We start from the raw sequence: 25,230 nt of genomic DNA on the forward strand, positions 1-25,230 counted from the left end.
TCACACTACCAACTCCCCAACTATGAGGTTCGACCCCACCATTGCATCAGGCCACTCAGCTGGCAAAGTAGTCAGAAATGCCATAACACAATATGTGAAAAGCATGAAAGCATATTTAGAGACCTATTTGGAATATCAGAACATTTTTTATTGATTTTCACATTGATGAAAGAAAGCAGCCTTAAGCAATTCATTTACTTCAAACTAAAACTTTGCTTGATTCAATAAGCATATGACCTCTGATGTTCCAACTGCTCAGTTTCTAATTTAATTCTTTTTTTTTTAAGCTCCTTAATCTCATAGGCCAGCTCCAGTGTCCTTTTATACAGAGCCCTCCTGACAAAATCTGTTTTCACCTGAATAAATAACAGACTGGTTAAAGTACATTTTAGACTGGGAAATAACACAGACTGACATGGGCATGTACAAAGACAGGACTGAGCCGTAAATTCCTTGCAGGGATTCATGCACTACCGGTTTTCCTTTCCTTAGGAACATTTAGGAAGAACCACCTTCAGGTTGAAGGGAAGCTTGAGTATAATCACATAATACAGGGGTTATCAACCTTATCCGACCCAGGGACCCCTTACTTTCCTAAAGTAAAAATGCTACTCGGCTAACAACATTCCCTAAACTTTTTTAATGTAATTAAAAAATGATGTAACTGATAGGACAAAATTTTAGTCTCTCTGCAAATCCAGCGTCGGAAGGAAGGTTACGCAGCGATTTTTGCGATTTTTGTGTTTTTCCACAACCTGGCACTGCACAACATTTAGCACTCTTCAAAGGCATGTTTATAGCTTAGTTGCTTGAGCTAGTGTTAGCATACTTGTCATGTGTGAATCTGTGGGCAGGGGTACAGCGATAACAATGCAGAAGTGGGCGCTGATCTTCTGCAGAGGCGGTCTTTCACAGGCACATTCCACAATGAGTAGTAATCGGGATGTGGTTTCAATAAAAGCTGTTTTTGAACTTACAAGGAAGTTTTCAGTTCTGAAACTTACAGGATATTCGTATAGTATGATGACCTCTTATATGTAAAAAGCTCAAGGAAAATTGTATTTCTTAATTGACCCCTTTAAGACTGCATAACTTATATTAACTACTTTTTATTTAGTTTATCAGTGAATTACCTTTTACCTGCTTTGCCGTGGCCTGCTGCATTTCCCTCAACTATTTATGGCACATACACTCAGCCATATGGACTCACATCACAGTTAATAAATATGAACTCACGTACACATACCCTAAATCAAAGAGCTCTGTTTGGAGGAGGCAGCACTCTGGACGCCATCCATCATGGCTCGCCCCTGATTGCTGGCAAGTGCCAGCTCCTCTGCCAGGGTGTATTCCCTCCCTCTGATTTCCTCATTTCACCTTTTTTCTCTCACATTCTTTTTTCTACAGATGATACGTGTTTGTGAGAATGTGTGCGCATTAAGAATAAAGAGGTCATGGTAAACATTCACCACTTTGAGTTGTTTTTGCTGGCAAGATGTTATGGAACTGGAGTTTAATCTAATGATTATACAGAATGCGTTTACACTACAAACCCTTTCACAGGACCAATGCATTATATGTGTGAAATTAAACTCTGATATTTTTGTAATATATTACAATAATACATTTTTTTTTTCTATAATACACTTAAGATTTTTTTTTTTTTTTTTTTTTTAAAGAAGTTTATTTTGCCAAGGCTGCATTTATTTGGTTAAAAAAATACAGTGGAAACTGTAATATTGTACCCTGGTAATCCAGAGTTCTCGCGAGAGCACAAGTTGAATTTGCTCTGCGAGTTACACTGGTGTCGAATAATGATGCTCATTGAATATGCCCCTTGATCTGAGCTGCACCAATCACATCGGGTTATCTGATATAGGCGGGCCAGAGGCGAGCTAAACAGATGACGACAGCGCTGTGACTTCCAAGTCATTAGTAAACATTGCAAGATGGCTATGGATGAACACCAGTTGTTTTAAACGGCTTTGGCTGCTAACAATGAATGAGTTAGACTTGGGGCTTTTTATCTAAAACAGGAACAGAAGACGCCGCTCGAATTTTTCCTTTGCAAGAAGGACGTTTTTGCTGTTTTGCCGACCGGATACGGTAAGAGTATAATCTACCAGTTAGGTCTGCTGGTAGCTGGGGTTTATTGTTGTGATTGGTCGTAGTGTTATCCAATTGCATGCAGTGAGATTTTCAAATGCACGCTTGGTGCCGCCCCTCGAGCTGGCCGATTTTCATAAGTCGACGCCAGACCATTAATCTTTTAGATTTAGGTCTGGATTTCCAGGCTAGTAATACTGTGAAATATTATAACAATTTAAAATATTTTAAAATGCAATTTATTTCTGTGATGGCAAAGCTGAATTTTCAGTATCATTACTCCAGTCTCAGTTTCAGGATATTAAGCAAAGCAAAAGAACAACCATAATACACAGATGAGATCAGACAATAAACAGATCAAACACCGGGTGTAAATACACAGGAAGGAAATCAACAGGTGGAACGAATTAATTAAACAATGAATCACAAGAATAATCAAGTGTCATTGCTGAAGAAAAGTATTATTTTCTTTAAAAAAAAATTGACCCCACATTTTTTTTAAACAGTACTCTATGTGTGTAGTGAATATTTACTGCCAGTGCAGCAGTCAGGTGGTACAAGTCAGAGCTCTATAAGATGTTGACTTTAATTATTGGCATAATGTTATGTGCTTTGAGACATGTGGTAATTTAACGCCGTCTCTTGTGATGCTTTGCTGACTCTACTGTACACGTTCATGTCTTTTGGATGAGGCTTGGCTTTGAAGAGCGCACTGAAGGGAGGGTGGGAACTCATGCTTTCAAAGCTTGCTTGCTATTTCTCGCTTCTCCGAAATTGCCTACCACACCTTTAACTTTTTGTTTAAATAGAAAATACATCAAAAACAGCTAAGAAAGCATTCCAATCCGAAAGCCCTGGAGTATATACACACAGTAAATAATTGTGTTCCCAGGTTTAGGAGTCTTCACTGGGATGGTAGTTGATGCTTAAGGTTTCAGTTCTTCTTCCTAATCATTGCTGAATCCTGACAGGTAATTAAAAGCGGATGTGGATGGGTATGGGTTTTGGGATGAAGTGCCTCATAATTCTTCATTATCTTCTCAAAGCTGATATTAACCCTCTGGAAACATCTCCCGGTTTCCAGACACTTTCACTGGCTGAATACTGACTGACATTAATTAGAAAGGACCACAGCATTTGTCAACCGCAACAAAAATAAAAATAAATATTTACTGGTGTTATTTGGATGTTAGAGGGAGAAATGTAAATGATAACACTGTTGCTTAATGTCAGCACTGATAGATTGAGTTTTAATAATAAAACAGAAGCATTTGACATTGATTAATTTATGGGAGGAATAGCTTGATATTTTGTACATTCATTTTTAATCATTTTCTGAGCCATTTTGCCTTTTTTTAACCACCTTATGTCAAATTGATTTATGTGGATGTATGAAGTCAGTTCCCCTCAAATTCACATGGGTGTAGTTCATCAAATTAACAATATAGATATTATAATAATACAATTATATGTGTAGTGGTTTTGAAAGACGCCTCTCAGAATTCTCACCTAGGCTGCATTTATTCAGTTAAAAACACAGTTAAACAGTAATATTGTGAAATATTATTAAAACTTAAAAGAACTGTTTTCAATTTCAAAATGATAAAAAATGATGTGGATGTATACAGTCAGTCCCTCAAAATGACAGAGATGTAGCTCATCATATTAAAAATATGGAGCTGATACCTAAATTTTATCATAGAAAAAAACAGAATGAAATGTTCATGTCACAACTAAGACACATGCTAGGATGAATCAAAACAAGGCTTTAATGAGGAAACTTCAAAGGAACACAACTCAGGAGCGTGAGGCAATATTAAGTATCCAAATATGTAACTTAGCTCAATAATAACAATGTCTCTTTTAGATGCAGGTTCCAGGACGGAAGAGGATCCCGAGGCTGCCGAGCGAACAAAGATAATGAAGCATACGGAGGGAACCAGGAATGCAGGTAAGTAGTCAGGTGAATAACCGGTATACGTGACGCGACCAAGATGTGTGCTTATGAATATTGAAGATGAGAACCAGGGAGGGATGGTGGGAAGTGTAGTCTGTGAGTGTGAGTGACGAAGTGTAGCAGTGAAGGAGGACTGGTGCACTTGTGAGAGTTCATCATTTCTAAATAAATGCATTTAAAGCAGTACGAAAATGTAAGGTAGGGTAGGTAATTTCCAGAGAGGCTGGAAAGAGCAAACAAATGCATCACGAGAAAAGAGACGAAGTTAAACTACCTCATGTCCTAAAGCACATTACGATAATAATGAACATAAACAACTTAAAGAGCACTGACCTGTACCACCTGACTTCTGCAGATTCATTTTGGCGTTGATAGTGTTGCCATTGAAATGTATAAATTCGAGTCACGAACCTCTCCAAATATAACGTCATCTCTTCCAAATTACAGTTATGGCATGAACGCAGCAGTTGTCTTGGTTCAGGAGGAACTGTAAAAGGTTGCTGCTGTTTCAATTGCGGTGCTCAATGACTGACGTCTGTCTAACTTTTAATAGCATGAAACATGCTGATGAGGTGATGTCTGGAGATATGGAAATACATATGCTGACAGGCAGGTAGGACATTGTATCGTTGCTTTCGGACCAAACATCTTAGACGATTTTATGGTCCTACGCCTTCCACTTATATATATTGTCACATTGTCAGTCTGTTTTGATTTCTGTTCTTGTCGGTTATGCTGGGGCCACACCAAAAGAAAATGTGAGAGACCACAAACAGGAGGACAAAAGATCCTAGATTTAACAGTTTTGCACCTATATATAGTCTGTGGTGTGCCGCGATGTGAAGAAGACAACACACAACACACAAACAGATTTTCAACTATAGTCCCGACTGTGAACACGGAAAATCTTGCAAAATCTCTCGAGATTTCAGAATAAACATGGCAGACGATAGGCAGGAAGAAATTGCTATGATAGCTGGAATGCTTTTGACAGAACATTGCCACAAATCGACAAGTTGATCCTCCATCTCTGATGCCCATATCCATTTTACTCTGTGCTGCGCCATGACTGCGGTTGTTATGCTTCCGTCTTCTGTCAGCTCACTTTCTGATTGGGTGTCGTTTTGTTCCACCTGCCAATCAACAGAGTAGGTGCGCGTTTGTCGTCGGGGTTCCCCCCACACATCAGGGGGATATTCAAAACATGTTGAATATTTATGATTTGCGATCAGGGTGGCTCCGACATTCACGTTAACTTGATAGTTCTAGTCAAAGTACTTCATCTTCATTTTGAACAGTATATGCATTTTATAAATTGAAACAAAATAGATTATTTTTATGAAATGTTCTCAAAGTGTGCCTGTGACATTCATACATGTAAGTGTGGCTGAAATGTCAAAATACTTTTGGGTGGAAATGCATTTTGTGTGATTTAGTGGACCCAAAATTGCCAGCGATACAATTCTACTGTGAGTGCACTGATCAATTTGTGGCTCCTCGGTATACTGGAGTGGAGAACACCAAACAGTGCATGTGTTTCTTTCAGTGTGTGTCATGTTTCATTTTGATAATGGCCATTGCTTGCGAGGGGATGCAGTAAGCAGGAGATGTGTAGTGTCAGTACTGCAGGTTGACTCGCTCTTGCCGTGTGTATGCCGCGATGCAGTGCTCATCTGTTCGAGTTAGCCTCCTCTTGAGAGTTCATGTTTCTGAGTTTGATGTCAGTCTCCAAGGTAGATCCTACAATACCTAAATGGGTTACGAACCTGAAAACCTTGTTTCTGATATGAGGGGAAGAAAGAGAGAACACAGAAAGAAAGTAGCGCACCATATGGTCTCATAATCCAACTAAATATGCGCAGTCATCACTCTCCGGTTTTAAACATGCTGTGATTTGATTACTGTTTGACAGAAATATCCAGTTGAGAGGTTAGTGGCCTGAAATTTATGATTTCGATTTCAGTATAGTCCTGAGGGATTGCAAATTAATGTTTGTGTTGTACACTGATTATGCATTGCATGATAAAATAACACATTTACATGACCTTACATTTTATATGATTATAAAGTAAAAGCTATAATCCAGTAAGTAAAACCCAGTTAACACTGCTAAAATTTTGCCCATAACCCCAATTTGCTCTGCATGTAAATTATTTCAGCGGCATTCTGGACAGTTTTTATGAGTTGTTTTTTGACAGTTACCAATGTTTTTTTGTTGTTGTTGTTGTTTATTTATTTATTTTTATTTATATTTAATTTTTTTGGCTGTGCCGTGCATTATAGAAGTATTGCTGTTAAAATTGATAGTAAAGTAATGGAGAATAATACTATACAAACATATTAATATATTTGTATACTTTTTTTAACATAAATTAATTGTTTATATATATATACTGTATATATAATTTTAATACACAATTTTTTTATATAAGTGTGCCTGTGTAGGTTTTATTTTTATTTTTATTTTTTTTAAGCAGTGACATTCATACATTTAAGTGTGGCTGAAATGTCAAAATACTTTTGGGTGGAAATACATTTTGTGTTATTTATTGGACCCAAAATTGCCAGCGATACAATTCTACTGTGAGTGCACTGATCAATTTGGCGCTCCTCGGTATACATGTGTGTATACTCGGTGTATATATACACTCACCTAAAGGATTATTAGGAACACCATACTAATACTGTGTTTGACCCCCTTTCGCCTTCAGAACTGCCTTAATTCTACGTGGCATTGATTCAACAAGGTGCTGAAAGCATTCTTTAGAAATGTTGGCCCATATTGATAGGATAGCATCTTGCAGTTGATGGAGATTTGTGGGATGCACATCCAGGGCACGAAGCTCCCGTTCCACCACATCCCAAAGATGCTCTATTGGGTTGAGATCTGGTGACATTGTCATGTTCAAGAAACCAATTTAAAATGATTCGAGCTTTGTGACATGGTGCATTATCCTGCTGGAAATAGCCATCAGAGGATGGGTACATGGTGGTCATAAAGGGATGGACATGGTCAGAAACAATGCTCATGTAGGCCGTGGCATTTAAACGATGCCCAATTGGCACTAAGGGGCCTAAAGTGTGCCAAGAAAACATCCCCCACACCATTACACCACCACCACCAGCCTGCACAGTGGTAACAAGGCATGATGGATCCATGTTCTCATTCTGTTTACGCCAAATTCTGACTCTACCATCTGAATGTCTCAACAGAAATCGAGACTCATCAGACCAGGCAACATTTTTCCAGTCTTCAACTGTCCAATTTTGGTGAGCTCGTGCAAATTGTAGCCTCTTTTTCCTATTTGTAGTGGAGATGAGTGGTACCCGGTGGGGTCTTCTGCTGTTGTAGCCCATCCGCCTCAAGGTTGTGCGTGTTGTGGCTTCACAAATGCTTTGCTGCATACCTCGGTTGTAACGAGTGGTTATTTCAGTCAAAGTTGCTCTTCTATCAGCTTGAATCAGTCGGCCCATTCTCCTCTGACCTCTAGCATCAACAAGGCATTTTCGCCCACAGGACTGCCGCATACTGGATGTTTTTCCCTTTTCACACCATTCTTTGTAAACCTTAGAAATGGTTGTGCGTGAAAATCCCAGTAACTGAGCAGATTGTGAAATACTCAGACAGGCCCGTCTGGCACCAACAACCATGCCACGCTCAAAATTGCTTAAATCACCTTTCTTTCCCATTCTGACATTCAGTTTGGAGTTCAGGAGATTGTCTTGACCAGGACCACACCCCTAAATGCATTGAAGCAACTGCCATGTGATTGGTTGATTAGATAATTGCATTAATGAGAAATTGAACAGGTGTTCCTAATAATCCTTTAGGTGAGTGTATGTATATATATATATATATATATATACACACACACACACAATTATTGCATTAAATATAATTTCATAGTGTAAATATACAACTAAATATGTTTTTTAATGAAATATAGTTCAAATATAATTGCATTGTTTTGTTTAATTTCTTTCTGGTAGATAGATATTTGAAGATTGACAAATATTTTACATATGGTTGGTGTCAATAAATGTTATTTCATCAGAATCCACATAAACTTTGAACGGCCATCAATGTGGATGGTTTTTGGGTCTGGATAGTGTAGTTAAGAGTTTTGTCTGTCCGTTGATCTTAGAAGGTACTTGCAGAGACACTCACTTTGTGATTAGAATTCAGCGCAAATGAAAAGTTTGCACTTGGTCGAAAATCTTTTATTTGCTTGGAATTTCAAGCAATGATAGCTAATGGATCATGGTCTTAACTGGAGGTTTAAATCGGGCGAGTGCATCAGAGACATTATTGTTTCTCACTGCACCATAAATAACTAGGACTTTGGCTCAGATCTCTGAAGGGCTGTGCGGTTGGGGAGTCACTGGAGTCACTGCTGCAGTTTACATGCTGCATAAGCAGAAACATGTGCATTCAAAGCATGTCTCTCTTCTCATTTCTCTTGTTTTTCTCTTTTCCTCTCTATTTCTCTCCTCCCTCTTTCAGTTCCACCCCTCTTTGCCTTTGATGTGCTAAACAATAAATGATTTAATTCCCTGGTTGCTTGTGCAGCTTATTCCTGGGATTCAAGAGGGACAGCCATTTGCCAGTTCTTTGGATGTAAACTTGAAGGGACTTGGATGAAACTTTTGGGTGCAAAGTTTGGAAGGTTATTCGAGATCAGCTTTTGACATCTTGGTTTTGATCAAAAGCGGATGTCCACAGACTTTTGTTCTCGCTTCAAAGCCTCATGAAACCTCATGAATGTACCAGAGTCAACCTTTCATGACACATGCAGGCTATCCATTTTCCCATCTTCATTCTCTTTTGAAATACATTACATGTCTATAGAATGGAAAAATCAAAGTGGCTATATGTAAGCATTTTCATGCATTAATCACTTTTTATTATCAACAGCTTGTAACGAAACTTAAAAATCGAGACCTTCCCTGACTTTCTAGTTTGATAGTCTTTAGGTTGATTTTTACGTGAAGGATTTGGGACGTTTTTTGCCGGGAAATTCAAAATTATTTGATATTATGCACGCTCCCGAGAACCTCTCTTCTGTTCTATGACACATGAAACGAATGCTTGTACAATGTTCAGGTAATGCCGAAAGTGTTATTCTGTACTGTAATGTCAATGTGTCATGCACAGAAAAGGGATTAATTCACTCACATAGCCAGATCTATATAGTCTCAAACATACTTTATAATCAAACTATCATAACAGTGCAATTTGCTGCACTGGTGAATGGCAGAGCTGGTGCAAATGTATATCCACATCAGGTTTTTTTTTTAATTCAGCAGCATGGGCGGCGTGTGAATGTTTTTTAACAGTAGCTATATCGCTGCAGAGGTATTTCTAACTTCTTTTTACTTCTTAGCAAAAAACGAAAAATAACTTTGCCGTCACCATAAGTTTATCGGGGCTGCGCATAATTAAATCACGTGACGTGTGCACGAGTGCGAGCATGACCAATAATTTGCTGGCTGCAGTTCTCTTAATGGCCACCGGTGTTGCTTATAACAAGGGGTATTGAATTCTACACACATCCCTTTTAATAATGACCAATTCTTGGCAAGAGTTGGTGAGGCCAGTGCACTGATATATCCAAACAGAGACTGAGTGGTTGAAAGTAAATCAATAATCATGATGATAAATGAACGTCATTCTAAGATAAAGTTTTTTATATATTCAAATGAATGGGCTGGAAGAGAAGTGTGTTTTGTTTATCTTCACTAAACAGTATTTCAAAGCCAAAGCAATCATGCAGAAAGAGGGAGAATGATTTTGATTAAAGGTTGTCACAAAGGCTGTATCTCAGTTACCAATCAGATTTAGGGTCCTATTTTAACGATTTAAGCACATGGACACGTGTCCAAATCCACTTTTGCTATAGTTTAATGACAGGATAAATGGTCTGCATGCCGGGCGCATGGTCTAAAAGGGTTGTCCCTATTCTCTTAATGAGAAATGGGTGGTTTTGGGTGTGACGTGCAATAAACCAATCAGAGTCTCATCTCCCATTCCCTTTAAACACCAGCTGTGCTCGCACCATGGCGGATTCGCTATTTACATGGCGGAATTTGCAAGCGGAAAGACTGAACACTTCTCCAGAGAGCAAACGGATATGCTTGTGCGCAAGGTTAAAGCACGCAAGCAGACCATCTATGGGACAAGCTGGATTCCACCATATCTTTATGTACACAATTTTATTATTTTACATTATTATCCTTTTATTTTTAATATTTGGCTAGTTTGTGTGCTGCTGCGCGTCCCTGTGTGTGTAATAAGCAGAGTGTACGCGCATTGTGCACCCGCATATAGGCACATATTACTAATGCGCCATTTAAATTACAAAAAATATATTCAGTATTCAATGGCGCAGTCTATTTCAGTTGCCTCAAAATAGCAATGTGCCAACAATGCACCTGAACACACTGCATTTTCAGACCAGCGAACAGAGGGGAGCAAATGCATTTGCTATTAAACAATGTGGCGCAGGACGTGAAAATGATAACTGAGTCGGGCTGAAACTAGCAAATAACGCTTGCGTCGCGCCTGGTGCTTCATTGCGCTGGGTGTATGATAGGGCTCTTAGTGTCAACGGTCCAATTTTTATGTTGGTTTAATAGTGTATTTATTTATTTGTTTTTTTCTCTTTCTTTCTTTGAATTCTGTCCTCCACTTGAAATAAAATTAAGATTCCCATTGTCAAGTCAAAATCATTTTTATAGCACGTTATATATATAATTTTTTCCAAAGCATTCAGCTCAATGTTGATTCAACTGAGTTCAATAACTAAGTTCATTCATTATGAAACTATTTCAATTCTACTATACTGAAGACAACTGTCATTATTTAGCTTATTTAGCTCAATTCTCATTCATCACCATCATATTTGTTTTATTTTTTATAGTTAATTTATAATTGTACAGTTGCTGGATAACAAGTGAATTTATTTTTACATTTTAGCTGAAAAGTCTTTTTTAAACTTGTCTTTTCAAATCAGTCTCAATACTCTCGTTGTGACAGCTTACTAGTGTGACAACGTGCCCTGGTAAATATCAGTGTGTGCCAAATGAATGTATCTCTTTTTTTTTTTTTTTTTTTTTTTTTTTTTTGGCCACTGGCGGTGGAAATGTTCAAAAGGTTTTTGTAGTCAAGATTGTGCATATACAGAAATAGGCTTTCAAAAATAAACCTATTCTGAGAAATGTTCACTGGAGGAAAAAGTGTGGTGCTAGTCTTTCCTTCTTGTTAAAATGATCACAGACTCACACTGAGTGCTATTGTTGTGGAAAATAATCTTATATAAAATTATATTGAAATCCACTTCTTCTTAATAGTGTCTCTAACATACGTCTTTCTTTATTCAAGCACATGGAGGACATTTGTATTACCCCCACGGTGATTTCACAAACCATTTCTCCCTTGAAATGTGGAATTATCGACATGTTAATTTTTTTGGACAGATTAGCACTGGCCCATAGTTCTAAGTCAAACTGCATTATTAATAAAGCGAATAATGTGCATTTTCCCTGAAGAGACATGTCTGCCTAATGGTTGTATAATCTGCCTGATATCGAGACATATTAGTTATTAGTCCTAATTCCAGTTCTGCTTGCTGTGTCTTGCCTCATTGCACTTTATTAGATGGTAGATTGCTAATAGTTGAGAACAGGCCTGGGAGAGGAGACGGCAATGCTGCCTACAAACTAGGGTCGATAATCAGCCTCTTTGTCTACTGACTGGTTAAATTGATTTTCTGAGGGAAAACAGCTTGTGTGTGAAATACTCATGTATGCAGACACAGAGCTTCATGTGGGGACTAAAACTGTTACAAGGAGGTTTTTGAATTCCTTGTTTCTTTTTTTTTTTTTTTTTGCATTATCCAGAAGATAATTGTTTTCATGCTTTTGATAGTTTATTTAACAAAGAGCCTTTTTTGTGATGATCAGCAAGGGACAGTTTTCGATGAGAGCAGAAATATTCTACACATTTCCCCCTGGTTTCATAGACAAGACTTAAACCTAGTCCCAGACTAAAATGCATGTTTGAGCTGTTTTAACTGAAAGCAAATCATAAAATCATGTCATAAAATATGTGAGTACCATTGTTTTGTCTCAAGATGCTCACCAGTAATGTTTTTTTCCCCTAAGGCATGTTTCTAAAAGCTACTTATGTCCTAATTGAACTCAGGCCTAATCATGGCTTAATCTAAACCCTGTCTGTGAAACCAGGCCTTTATTAACTGCATGTGCCTCTCTAGTATCAAGTTCTCTGATGTAGTGCAGTATTTGATGTAGTGCAACATTTTAAAGTAAAAATATATTAATAAAAACTATTTTCTGTGTGACAAAATCAGTCATCATTTTTAGTCGTAAAAACATCTGACAGTTGCACACGTATAAAACAAGCCATTATTGCAGTCTAAACAGTTTGTCTAGAATGTTTTTAGAGTACAATGAACTGGTCTCTGAACTATCTCTAAAGATCATAGAAAATATTATTCCTCATGATATAACCCATTGAATGTCATAGCAGTAAAAATGTACCATGCATGTGTGACACAGAAAGAGATGTGTAAAGTCGGCTGTCTCTCTATGGATCATGCTGTGGTCACATCTGTCCATGCAGTGGAGTAGCAGACGGTCAGAACCCTGCAGAGAAGTCTAAACCTCCAACAGCTGGGTCAGATTGAACTCGCCTCTCATCAAATTAAGGTAGATTTGATGGACTGTCTAATACTTTTGCTGCTAAACTGCTCTGTGTTTTTGCAAATATCAGTTTTCTGAGTCTATAAATATTCAACATGGTGTGTTGTACTTTGCGCTAGTATTTGTCACTGCTGATGTGTGTATGCGTACAGTTAATGCAAATATACTATTGATTTTTTCGAGACTTTGTGTGTGGAATTATATCATTCACTCCAATGCCTGCTGCGACAGGATGAAGTTCACTGTAAAAATTAGTGTGTTGGTCTAGGACCAGTTTCTGCAACCCAAATCCAGACCTTAACTATTAGAGGAATGAGAAAAGCAGACTTTAGATTAGTGTCTGCAGACAATGTCGACTTAGATTGTTAAGTTATTTGCAAATACATTTTTTTGTGTGTAAATAACCAAAGTTAGATTTGTGAAACTATGCACATAAATAAATAAATAAATAAATAAATAAATAAATATGTATGAATGTATTTCAAAAATGTTTATGTGAAAAAGAAAGTACACAATTTTGAATTCTATAGTTTTACATAATGTCTTAAAATTAGGCGAATACAACATCAGATGAACAACAAAACATGACATATTACACAGACTCATGGTTTATTTAACAAAATATTGGTCAAAATGGAGAAGCCATGTGTGTGTCACAGAGTCAGCCACACCATCACAGCCCCAATCATCACTCTATCACCAGGATCCACCCACTCGTTCAAAATCACCAGAGTACTGACTCGCTGCAACTGCACTCCCTCATCAACACACCCTTCATATGCCCCTTTCACTCCTTGTCTGGTATCGTTGCAGTATACACTGCTTTATGTCAGACTCCTTACCAATCTACTCACCTGAGATTGTGTTGTCCTGTATCCAGTTTCCTGTCTGTCTCCCGTCCGTCATACTGATCCAGATCGCCTGTCTTTGTGTTCACTCATCACCTGCACAGAGAATCCACTTCAGTCATCACCAGCTAAGTCACCATCATCATTCTACAAGTCACCATCGTCTCACCATCATCTGATTCCCATTGTTCCACCACCACTCTGCTTTTAATAAACACTGTGTGCACCTAAACCTGTCTGTCTCCTCCTGTGTTTGTGAAAGAAGACCAGACCATCATGCAGAGTCCTGTTGGAACCAGAGGGGAGCGTCCACCGGATCAGTTTGCCGAACCTGTGCAGGCGGTTCAGCAAATCTCCCCTCTGCACCACCCGCTCCTTCGCCACCTGCCTCTGCCAGTCCCATGGCCCGACCAGCGACATACAACGGTGAGGCGGAGGATTGCAGCGGGTTCCTTCTACAATGTTCACTATATATTGAAATGCAAACCACAGCTTTTCTCCATCGAATGGGCATCTATCGGCCTCATGATTTCCCTGCTATCTGGACACACTCCATTGGGCCCAATCCATCTGGCACGCCAACGGCCCGGTCACGACTTCATTGTCATCCTTCATCAGTCACTTCAAGGAAGTCTTCGGTCAAACCGCATCAGAATTATTCGTCCATGATCAGCTGTTCAACTTCAGCCAAGGTAATACTTCTATAAATGCTTATGCTCTGCAGTTCTGCACGTTGGCGGATGGGATGGGACGGCCCTGTTGACAGCCCTGGTCTGAACCAGGAAGTGCGCCACCAGATGGTCATTTTTGACAACACCGTCGGTTTGGAAAGTTTCATTCAGAAAGCTGTGCGTATCTCTCAACGTCTTTCTTCTCACCACTTCTCGACCAACAAGGTATCCAGATAGACCAGAGGAAGCTGGACACCATCCACAACTGGCCCCAAACTGTCACCGTCAAGGAACTCCTACGCTTACTAGGCTTCGCAAACTTCTATCGCAGATTCATCCAGAATTATAGTCTCCTCAGCTCACCTCTCACCTCACTCCTCAGGAACCGGTCCAAGTCTCTGTCCTGGAACCCCTTGGCCACCAAAGCCTTCCAAAACCTGAAGAATGCATTCATGACCACTCCAATCCTGGTATACCCCAATCCAGAACTCCCATTTGTGGTCGAAGTCGATGCGTCCACCACCGGGGTTGGAGCGGTGCTATCCCAGCGACAGGGTGAGCCTCCTCGACTCCATCCATGCGCCTTCTATTCCAAGAAGCTGTCCCCGGCAGAGCAGAACTACGACAATGGAAATTGTGAGCTGCTCGTCATCAAGCTCGCCTTGGAGGAATGGAGACACTGGCTGGAGGGAGCTCATCACTGCTTTGAGGTTATCACCGGAACCTAGAGTATCTCCGAGAGGCCAAATGGCTCAACTCACGACTAGCCCCTTGGGCGCTATTCTTCACATGGTTCGATTTCACCGTGACATACGGACCCGGTACCAAGAATTGCAAGGCAGATGCCTTATCCCATCTGTATCATCCTGAACCTGAAACCTGTCCTCCAGAACCATTTCTCCCACCAGCCATGGTAGTCAGCCCAATCCAATGGTCCCTCGACGATCAGATCCTCCAAGCCACCCGCACCAAACCTGCTCCGCTTCCATGCACCAATCCACCACTGGGCTTCCTCCGGTCCAATGTATCCTCGAGTATCAACCTCCTCTCTTCCCCTGGTCCGGAGAACCCTCTGAGGTTCCAGCTGTCAATCACTGGTTCGAAGAGAGCGAGAGGGTATGGGACTCGTACATCTCCAGCGGGCAGTGCAAATACACTAACTCCAAGCGGATGTCCGTAGAGCTGAAGCCACCCAATATCAGCTGGGACAAAGGGTTTGACTCTCCACCCGCGACGTCCGCCTTTACCTGCTACATAGGTTCCTTCACAGTGCAGAGGCAGGTCAACGAGTTCACCTACAGGCTCAACCTTCCACCACACTACCGTATTTAACCTTCATTTCATGTCTCCCTTCTGAAACCCTTCACTGGAACCTCTGTTCTCTTCCCCTACAGAACCTACCATGGACGAAGTACCTCCTCCTCCAGATGTCGCTGACGAGGACCTAGTGTACTGAGTCCATACCATCCTTGACTCAAGGCGGCGGGGCGGCCACCTTGAGTACCTGATTGACTGGGAGGTATATGGTCCAGAAGAACGTTCATGGGTGTCTCGAGATGACATCCTGGACCCGTTGCTACTCACCCAGTTCCACGAAGATCACCATGACCATCCAGTCCCCCGAGGTCGAGGCCGATGCCATCGCAGAGTCCGTCAGCTGCCAGGAGCTGGCCATGGAGGAGGGGGTACTGTCACAGAGTCAGCCACACTGTCACATCCCCATTCATCACTCAATTACCAGGACCCGCCCACTCGTTCACAATCACCAGAGTACTGACTCGCTGCACCTGCACTCCTTCATCAACACACCCTTTATATGCCCTATTCACCTTTCACTCCTTGTCAGGTCTCATTGCAGTATACACTGCTTTATGTCAGACTCCTTACCAATCTACTCACCTGAGATCGTCTCGTCCTGTATCCAGTCTCCTGTCCGTCTTCCATCCATCATCCTGATCCAGATTGCCTGTCTTCCTGTTCATTCGTCACCTGGACAGAGAATCCACTTCAGTCATCGCAAGCTAAGTCACCATCATCATTCTACATGTCACCATCCTCTCACCATCATCTGGTTCCCTTTGTTCCACCGCCACTCTGCTTTTAATAAACACTATGTGCACCTAAACCTGTCTGTCTCCTCTTGTGTTTGTGACAGTGTGACAATCTAAATACACCCTTACTGCTTTCATAGGAATTAAGAAGGTAAGTAGCAGTCATACCCTGCTAAACAAAGGCTTAATATAAATTGATCATCAGCAAGTGTGACCAACTCTATAAAAGAAGAAGTTTTGGCAGTGTGCTGGTCTGGATCATTCAGGTGTGCATTAACAATGCCAGGGAGGAAAGACATCAGCAATGATCTTAGAGAAGCAATTGTTGCTGCCATCAATCTGAGAAGGGCAATTTGAAGTATATCATTCTACAGTGAGGAAGATTATTCACAAGTGGAAAACTTTCAAAACTGTTGCCAATCTTCCCAGAAGTGCACGTCCCAGCAAATTACAGTCTGACTACAGGTCAGACCATGTAGTGCTCAGAGTAACTGCCAAAAAAAAAAAAAAAAAACTAAGAGCCTCAGACTCTACAGGCCTCAGTTGACATGTCAAATGTTAAAGTTCATGGCAGTACAATTAGAAATAGATGGGACAAGTATGGCATGAAAGGGTTGCCACGAGAAAGCTTACTCTAAAAAGAACATTTTCTTAAGTTTGCAAAGTTGCATCTGAACAAACCTCAAGTCTTCTGGAACAATGTCCTTTGGGCAGACAAGACCAAAGTGGAGATGTTTGGCCATAATGCACTGTGCCACGTTTGCCGAAAACCAAACACAGCATATACAAACACCTCATACCAACTGTCAAGCACGCTGATGGAGGGGTGGTGATTTGGGCTTGTTTTACATTCACAGGACCTGGGTACCTTACAGTCATTGAGTCAACCATGAACTCGGTAGTCAAATGTGAGGCCATCTATCTGACTGCTAAAGCTTGGCTAAAACTGTGTCATGCAACAGGACAAAGATCCCAAGCAAACCAGCAAATCTACAACAGAATGGCTGAAAAAGAAAAGAATCAAGGTGTTGCACTGGCCCAGCCAAAGTCCATAATCACAATAAGTTGCAAAAAAAGGACTCACAGATGACGCCTCACAGATCCATGCGATCCCGAATTCAGTTCTACCAGAAAGACTCTGGAGATATAATGTAACAAAGCATTGATTTATTGACAGCCCAGCAAGCAATTATTTATAAAGTTCTTTGGCGTTGGCCCCGTCCATAGTGCATAATCCAAGGGTAGCGGATCTGCATTTCCTGCCTGAAGACGAAGGCAGGGGCACAGCTGACCCCCCGAGAGGTATGGACAGGACCATCCTGGTGGTGGTGGGGAGGGTGGAGGTAATTGTTGCGTCAGCATCTGCAAACTCAAACATGTGAAAGTACCAATCTTTTATACAGCAAGTATTAGGACATGATTGGATAGATGTGAAGGTAATAAGTGACGTAGTTATTAAGTCTTCCTGGCAGAACTTATGCTAAAGCTTTCATTTCTACCAGAAAGACTCAGGAGATAGAATAATGTAACAAAGCATCAATTTATTGACAGCCCAGCAAGCAATTATTTATAAAGTTCTTTGGATTTGTCCGTAGTGCATAATCCGAGGGTAGCGGATCTGCATTTCCTGCCTGAAGACGAAGGCAGGGGCGCAACCGACCCCAAAAGTGGGTGGAGCATGGATCCACTGGGACGGGGCCCATCCACCCCCAAAAAATGGTAACAGAAAGTTTACCCACTGGATGTGAATCCTGTAGTTCCTGAAAAATAGGAAAGGGAGTTACCATAAAATAGCATGATGAACGTTGGATAAGGAACATAGCCTATAGCTTAATTAGACAAGAAAGCTACTTTTAGTCTTAGTAGAAACGTTGACCTGTAAGGTACAACGAGGAGCCATGACAATTTTTTTTTTTTTTTTTTATCAGGGGCTTTTATCCAAACAACTTACATGGAATTCAATGTACTTTTACTTATTACCAGTTCACTCTTAAGGACACACAGAGACAAGGCCTCAATGGACCACACAGACGGTGCCACACTGGGCCATACATAGACAGGCCTCATTGGACCACACAGACAATGCCACATTGGGCCATACATAGACAGGCCTCATTGGACCACACAGATCTGGCCACATTGGACCACACGGCCATAATTGACCACAGAGACGAGGCCTCGATGAGCCACACGGCCATGATAGACTACAGAGACAAGGCCTCGAAGGGCCACAACGGCCGCTAATGCCACATAGAAGACAAGGTAGGACTAGACGAGCACATAAAACGAAGGCCACACAGGCCTTTTTTTTAAGCAATGAATGCTACAAGGCCTTAGTAGACCACACAGAACCTATGCCCCGAAGGGCTACTGGCCAACCATAGGCATCTTTTAAAGGACAAGACCAAGCCGCTAAGGTCACACATAGGCAAACCACACAGGGACAACGGCTACTAAGCCACACTGAACCTATGCCCCGAAGGGCCATGCGGCAAACCATAGGCATCTTTTTAAAGGACAAGGCAACAATATGCCACTAGGCCTAAAAGACCCACACAGAGACAAACCACTCATAGACAAGGCTGCTAGGCCACATAGAACCAATGCCATAACTGGCCACAAGACCACGGGACAAGGCCACATTAGGCTACACGGTCACAGTAGAACACATAGAACATAGAATGAGGCCGCGAGGGCCACGATACCATAAGCCAACACTGAGACAAGATCGTACAGAGACAACGGCCACTAGGCCACATAGAGCCAAGGCCACGTTAGGACACACAGAGGACAATGCCATAAAGACAACACATGGGACAAACCACAACGGCTACTACTGCCACATGGAGACAAGGCCACACTTAGACAAGGCCACTAGGCCACACATAACGATGACTCAAAGCCATTATAGAATGCAGCTAGAGACTATTGACAGGATAATGAGAAAATTAGAGCATTACACCACCACCAGTAGTTGCATAGGTATTTACCTGATTTGATACTGGAGAGCTTGCTGAGCTTCGAGAATGGTTTTTGAATCAGGTCTTATATATGATTCAAATGCCGAGGAAGACCATCTGCCCATGATCTTAATAGCTGACGTAGAGATTCCTCTTTCAGCTGCTGTAGTAGCTGCTCCAATTCTGAAGGAATGGCCGGTATAGAGAGAGGGGGATAGACTGCAGCTTTTGATAACAGTAGTTAAATGAGTTCTGAACCAGGCCTTAGAAAGAGGTGCTCCGTTAGGTAATATGAATACAGGGACGAGAATAGAAGTTCTAGGGCGGATTTTCAGAAATATAATCATAGATGAGAAGGGACAAATTTTTTTATTGATTTTTGAAAGTGTTAGAGTGATGCCGGAGCCTTGAGCATCAGTCTTGGAGTGCTTAAGAAATAGAGTGAAGAAATTAGGTGAAAAGCGTAGATCGGTAAATGAAATACCATGGGAAGAATTAAATGTATAAGTTTCTGAGGTGAATTCCCCTGGACGCATGAAACCATAAAAGGCAGATACAAAAACACTGCTTCTAGAAGAATGTTAATATATGTTTCAATAATGTTAATCACAAAAAAGAAATAAATCTGAAAATCACTCACTGCTTTTGACTGAATTACTTCTGTATCTTTATTATGAATCAACTTATATTTCATTCATACAGTGAAGACAGTATTTTATTTACTCAATTTCTGTAGTATTTCTTAAGACATGTTAAATAAAACTAGGCTACTGTACTTTTTTATTTACCAGTTTTATAGTTGCAAAAGTTTGTATTCTTGTATCAAGGAATTTTAATTATGAATTGTTCTATTTGTCTCAGCGCTGCCTTGCTTTATTACTGAAGACTGCCAGGGTAATGATTGCAGTGAGCTTAAATGGCATTTGTTTTATAATATTAGGTTGACTAAAATGGGAATAAAAAACTAAATCAATTTCAAGGTTTACAATTAGGCTAATTCAGTGATTTTTTTTTTTTCTTCTAGACCTATTGAACTGGGCTTCCGGCCGCCCCAAGCCGAAATTATTAAAGTTACATAGTAACCATAATAACCCTAAGATCACTCTTTCAATTAAATTGCACTGCATTGAGATGACATATATTTTGATCTTGTGACCTTTTACATTGCCACTGTCGGTGGTGACCACAAATAGTGGAATGCAGTATACATGATGCACATAAATATGCAACCTTGAAATACATAACAACACACTTCCATAAGCCTGTTGGTTTGCAAGCACATACACATCGAGATCAGTGTAATGACGAATGAGTTTGACTTTGAAATTATAAGAGACTCCTACAGAAGGGTGAGTTTAAATTGAGGGCAACACTGATAACATACAACTATTGGAGTGAAAAGTGTTCTAAGATTACTTTAAGAAATGAGAGAGAGAGAGAGAAAGAGAAAGAGAAAGAGAAAGAGATCAGAGTAAAAGATGTGTTTGTGAGTAATCGTGTGTTGAGATCATTTGACTGGTTGATGGGTGATTTTCAGCACGTCTGCTCACTCAGACAGTAACAAAACAGAAGCTTTCCTCTTCATTGAAGTGACTTTCAAGCTTGGATGTTTGCTTTGTAGAATGTATAAAATGTCTGTTCTTGTATTGTTTTAGGTTATTTCAACTACTTGATTGATTTCAGTCATTATGCTATCTTAATAAAGCATTATTGATTCATTGCTTTCTAGTCTTGCAAATGCATCAAGCAAATCACCCTTCAATAAAGGATCTTGCAGATATTTATTAATTTCAAGATGGCACATACAGTATATTTATTGTCTACAAGGCAGCTAGTTATAAATCATTTGATTTATCATGGTACTGTAGATAAGAAAAATGAGAACAACTACAACATTGTCTCATACTGATATTTATATGCATATATTTAGGTGTCCGGAATATGTTCAGCCATGTGAGCTGCATGGGACACTTCCATACTTTCAGAGTGAATGAATCAGGTTCATTGCGAAAGTTCATATTTAAACGCAACACAAAATGCAAATGCTTCAGGTCATGTTTCTTTTTCAGTGCTTCAGAATGTTTTTCCCTGCCTTTTCTGCTAGAGCTTGTTTTTCTTTTCTTTTTTCTATCTGCAGAAGGATTTAGTTTATTAAAGCAATTTGACTTTCACAGAGTTTGAACAAACTAAGCAGGCAGTATTCAATAAAATCATTTGTGCAGAGCCAGAGTTGTTTTGTTATGGATGATTGGTTAATACTGGATTGGTCCTTGGAGAATGGAATGTCTGCCTGTCTGTCTGTCTGCCTGTCAGTCTGTCTGTCTGTCTGTCTGTCTGTCTGTCTGTCTGTCTGTTGTTCTACCATTCTATCTAACTGTAACGGATTTCCACTGAAGGCAAGCTGGTTGAGAACCCAAGTGCAATTTTAATTCCAAAACATGATCTAACAAAGCAAAGGCATGACAATGCATGGAACTCAGAACATTAACATGAATAAAGACACAACAGTGGTACAAGAAACAATACTAGACCAAGACACAGGACAAACATGAGGGCTTAAATACACAAGACTAACGACTAGACAAGGGACACCTGTGACCAATTAAACAATGAACCAATGACAACATGACACAGACAAGGGACACATGGCAGGATCACACTAGAACAGGGGATCATATGACAGACAAGAACCAGCAACAAGAAACAAAATGTGACACTATCATTCTGTTGTTCTATCTATCTATCATTCTATCTATCTATCTATCTATCTATCTATCTATCTATCTATCTATCTATCTATCTATCTATCTATCTATCTATCTATCTATCTATCTATCTATCTATCTATCTATCTATCTATCTATCTATCGTTCTACCTATCATTCTATTGTTCTACCTATCATTTTATCTATCATTCTATCTGTAATTCTATCGTTCTACCATTCTATCTATCGTTCTACCGTTATATCATTCTATCTATCGTTCTATCTATAATTCTATCTATAATTCTATCTATTGTTCTACCATTCTATCTATCGTTCTACCATTCTATCTATCATTCTACCGTTCTATCTATCTATCATTCTACCTATCATTCTACTGTTCCATCTATCTACCTATCATTCTACCTATCATTCTACTGTTCCATCTACCATTCCATCTATTGATCCTGAGCACAAATGCTCTCAGACAGCAAGTGCAGTGAGTTTGCTTCTTTCTTCTCTGAGAAAATCAATAATATCAGAAAGGTGATCAGCACATCCTTGAGTTGTGCTGGGGTCAGACAGATCACACCACCTGAGAAAGTAGTTGCTATGTCTGATTTCAAAGAAATTGATGGCAAAATTTTGGAAGAAACCGTACAGCACCTTAAAACATCAACCTGCGCTCTTGACACACTTCCCACATCTTGTGTGTTAAAAGTGTGTTAAATAGTTTAGAAGCAGATCTTCTAGAAGTGGTAAATGCCTCACTTCTCTCTGGGAGTTTTCCAAACTCCCTGAAAACTGCAGTTGTCAAGCCCCTCCTGAAAAAGAGCAATCTGGATAAGACCATATTAAGCAACTATAGACCGATCTCAAATCTTCCTTTCATAGGCAAGATCATTGAAAAAATTGTCTTCAATCAGCTGAACAAATTCTTAAGCTCGAATGAATACTTTGACAATTTTCAATCTGGTTTCCGACCGCACCACAGCACAGAGACAGCGCTCATAAAGATAATAAACGATATTCGCTTAAATACTGATTCAGGCAATTATCAGTGCTGGTACTACTCGACCTCAGTGCTGCATTTGACACTGTCGATCATAACATACTTCTTGACAGGCTGGAAAACTGGGTGGGGCTTTATGGGATAGTCCTAAAATGGTTCAGGTCATACTTAGATGGGAGAGGTTATTATGTGAGTATAGGAGACCATAAGTCTGAGTGGACATCCATGACATGCGGAGTCCCTCAAGGCTCAATTCTTGCGCCACTCCTGTTCAACCTGTATATGCTCCCAATGAGCCAAATAATGATAAAGAACCAAATTGCTTACCACAGCTATGCAGACGACACACAGATCTACTTAGCCCTATCACCTAACGATTACAGCCCCATTGACTCCCTGTGCCAATGCATTGACGAAGTCAACAGTTGGATGTGCCAAAACTTTCTTCAGTTAAACAAAGACAAAACTGAAGTCATTGCGTTTGGAAACAAAGATGAAGTTCTCAAGGTGAATGTATACCTTGACGCTAGGGGTCAAACAATTAAAAATCAAGTCAGGAATCTTGATGTGACTCTAGAGTCAGACCTTAGTTTCAGTAGTCATGTCAAAGCAATAACTAAATCAGCATACTATCATCTGAAAAATATTGCAAGAATTAGATGCTTTGTTTTCAGACAAGACTTAGAGAAACTTGTTCATGCTTTCATCACCAGCAGGCTGGATTATTGTAATGGACTCCTCAATGGCCTTCCCAAAAAGACCATAAGACAGTTGCAGCTCATACAGATATATTTTTTTTCCTCTAGACCTATTGAACTGGGCTTCCGGCCGCCCCAAGCCGAAATTATTATAGTTACATAGTAACCATAATAACCCTAGTAAGATCACTCATTTAAATTGCACTTCATTGAGATGACATATATTTTGATCTTGGTACCTTTTATATTGCCATTGTGAGTGGTGACCACAAATGGTGGAATGGTACCTATCGTTCTATCATTCTATCTATCATTCTATCTGTCACTCTATCATTGTATCTGTCACTCTGTTGTTGTATGTCACTCTTTCTTTCCATGTATTATTCTATCCTTCTGTCTATCATTACAGATTTAGATAACGGTACAGTCACATGGACTGTGAGCAGTCACACATATGATTATAAAAGATCATTCCAGCTCAGACTGTGGTTCAGATGTCTGGCTGGCTCTTATGGACGGAGCAGTGTGTTGGTAAACACTCTCTCTAGACAGGCACTGCTGGTTTGACCGAAAAACAACAGGGCAAACAGAGGATAAAAACTAGTGAAACAGCAGAACAGATTCAGATATGGAACTCAGCATCTTCCCATGTCATCAATCACCCTTTCTGGGGTTTAAATAAGTGACCTGTGGGTTACCAGACCAAAGCTCCAACTGCTTCTACCTCCCAACACGTTGGTCTCTACGTATGACAGAATGCAGTCACAAATTAACATATCTATGAAGGACTGTAGTATTAGGTGAATAACAGCTCATTTATAATATGCATTAGGTCAGTAGCACTTGTCTTATATATTGAAGTTCATATTGCCTCTCTTCTCATTCTCCTTTGCTGCATCTTCTTGGCATATTGCCTTGCTCTTATCTGCCTGTTTCTCATGGATTTTAGCTTGGAGTCTCAGATAAGAACAGAGAAGCGTTAATCCACAGAAAGATAGCAGAGTGAGCGGATGGAGAAGAAGATAACCTCAGGCCTTGAGCTCTAATTCTTCAGTAATTGGAGGACTACTGCGCTCTTAGCTGTTCTAATGCTAGCCGAAGCAAAGGCTGTCTATGATCTCCACATTCACCTCTAAGAACTGAGAGCTGGATTTTTCACTTCATAGATGCTATAACTGAAGGATGAATAGATTTACATTTACATTTATTCATTTAGCAGACGCTTTTATCCAAAGCGACTTACACATGAGAACAATAGAAGCAGTTACACTAACAGTAGGACAACAATATGCAAGTGCTATGACCCTTCTCAGTTTAATCTAACGCAGTACATGTAAAACAATATTTTTTTTTATATAAAAAAAATAGAAGAGAAAGTGTTAGTATTACTAGATCAAGTGCTGCCGAAAAAGAAGCGTCTTCAGCCGTTTCTTGAAAGTGGCTACAGACTCAGCAGCTCTAGTTGAGTTAGGCAGATCATTCCACCAGCAGGGAACAGTCATGG

This window comes from Scardinius erythrophthalmus (assembly GCF_964197995.2).
Source record: "Scardinius erythrophthalmus genome assembly, chromosome: 21".
NCBI lineage: Eukaryota > Metazoa > Chordata > Actinopteri > Cypriniformes > Leuciscidae > Scardinius > Scardinius erythrophthalmus.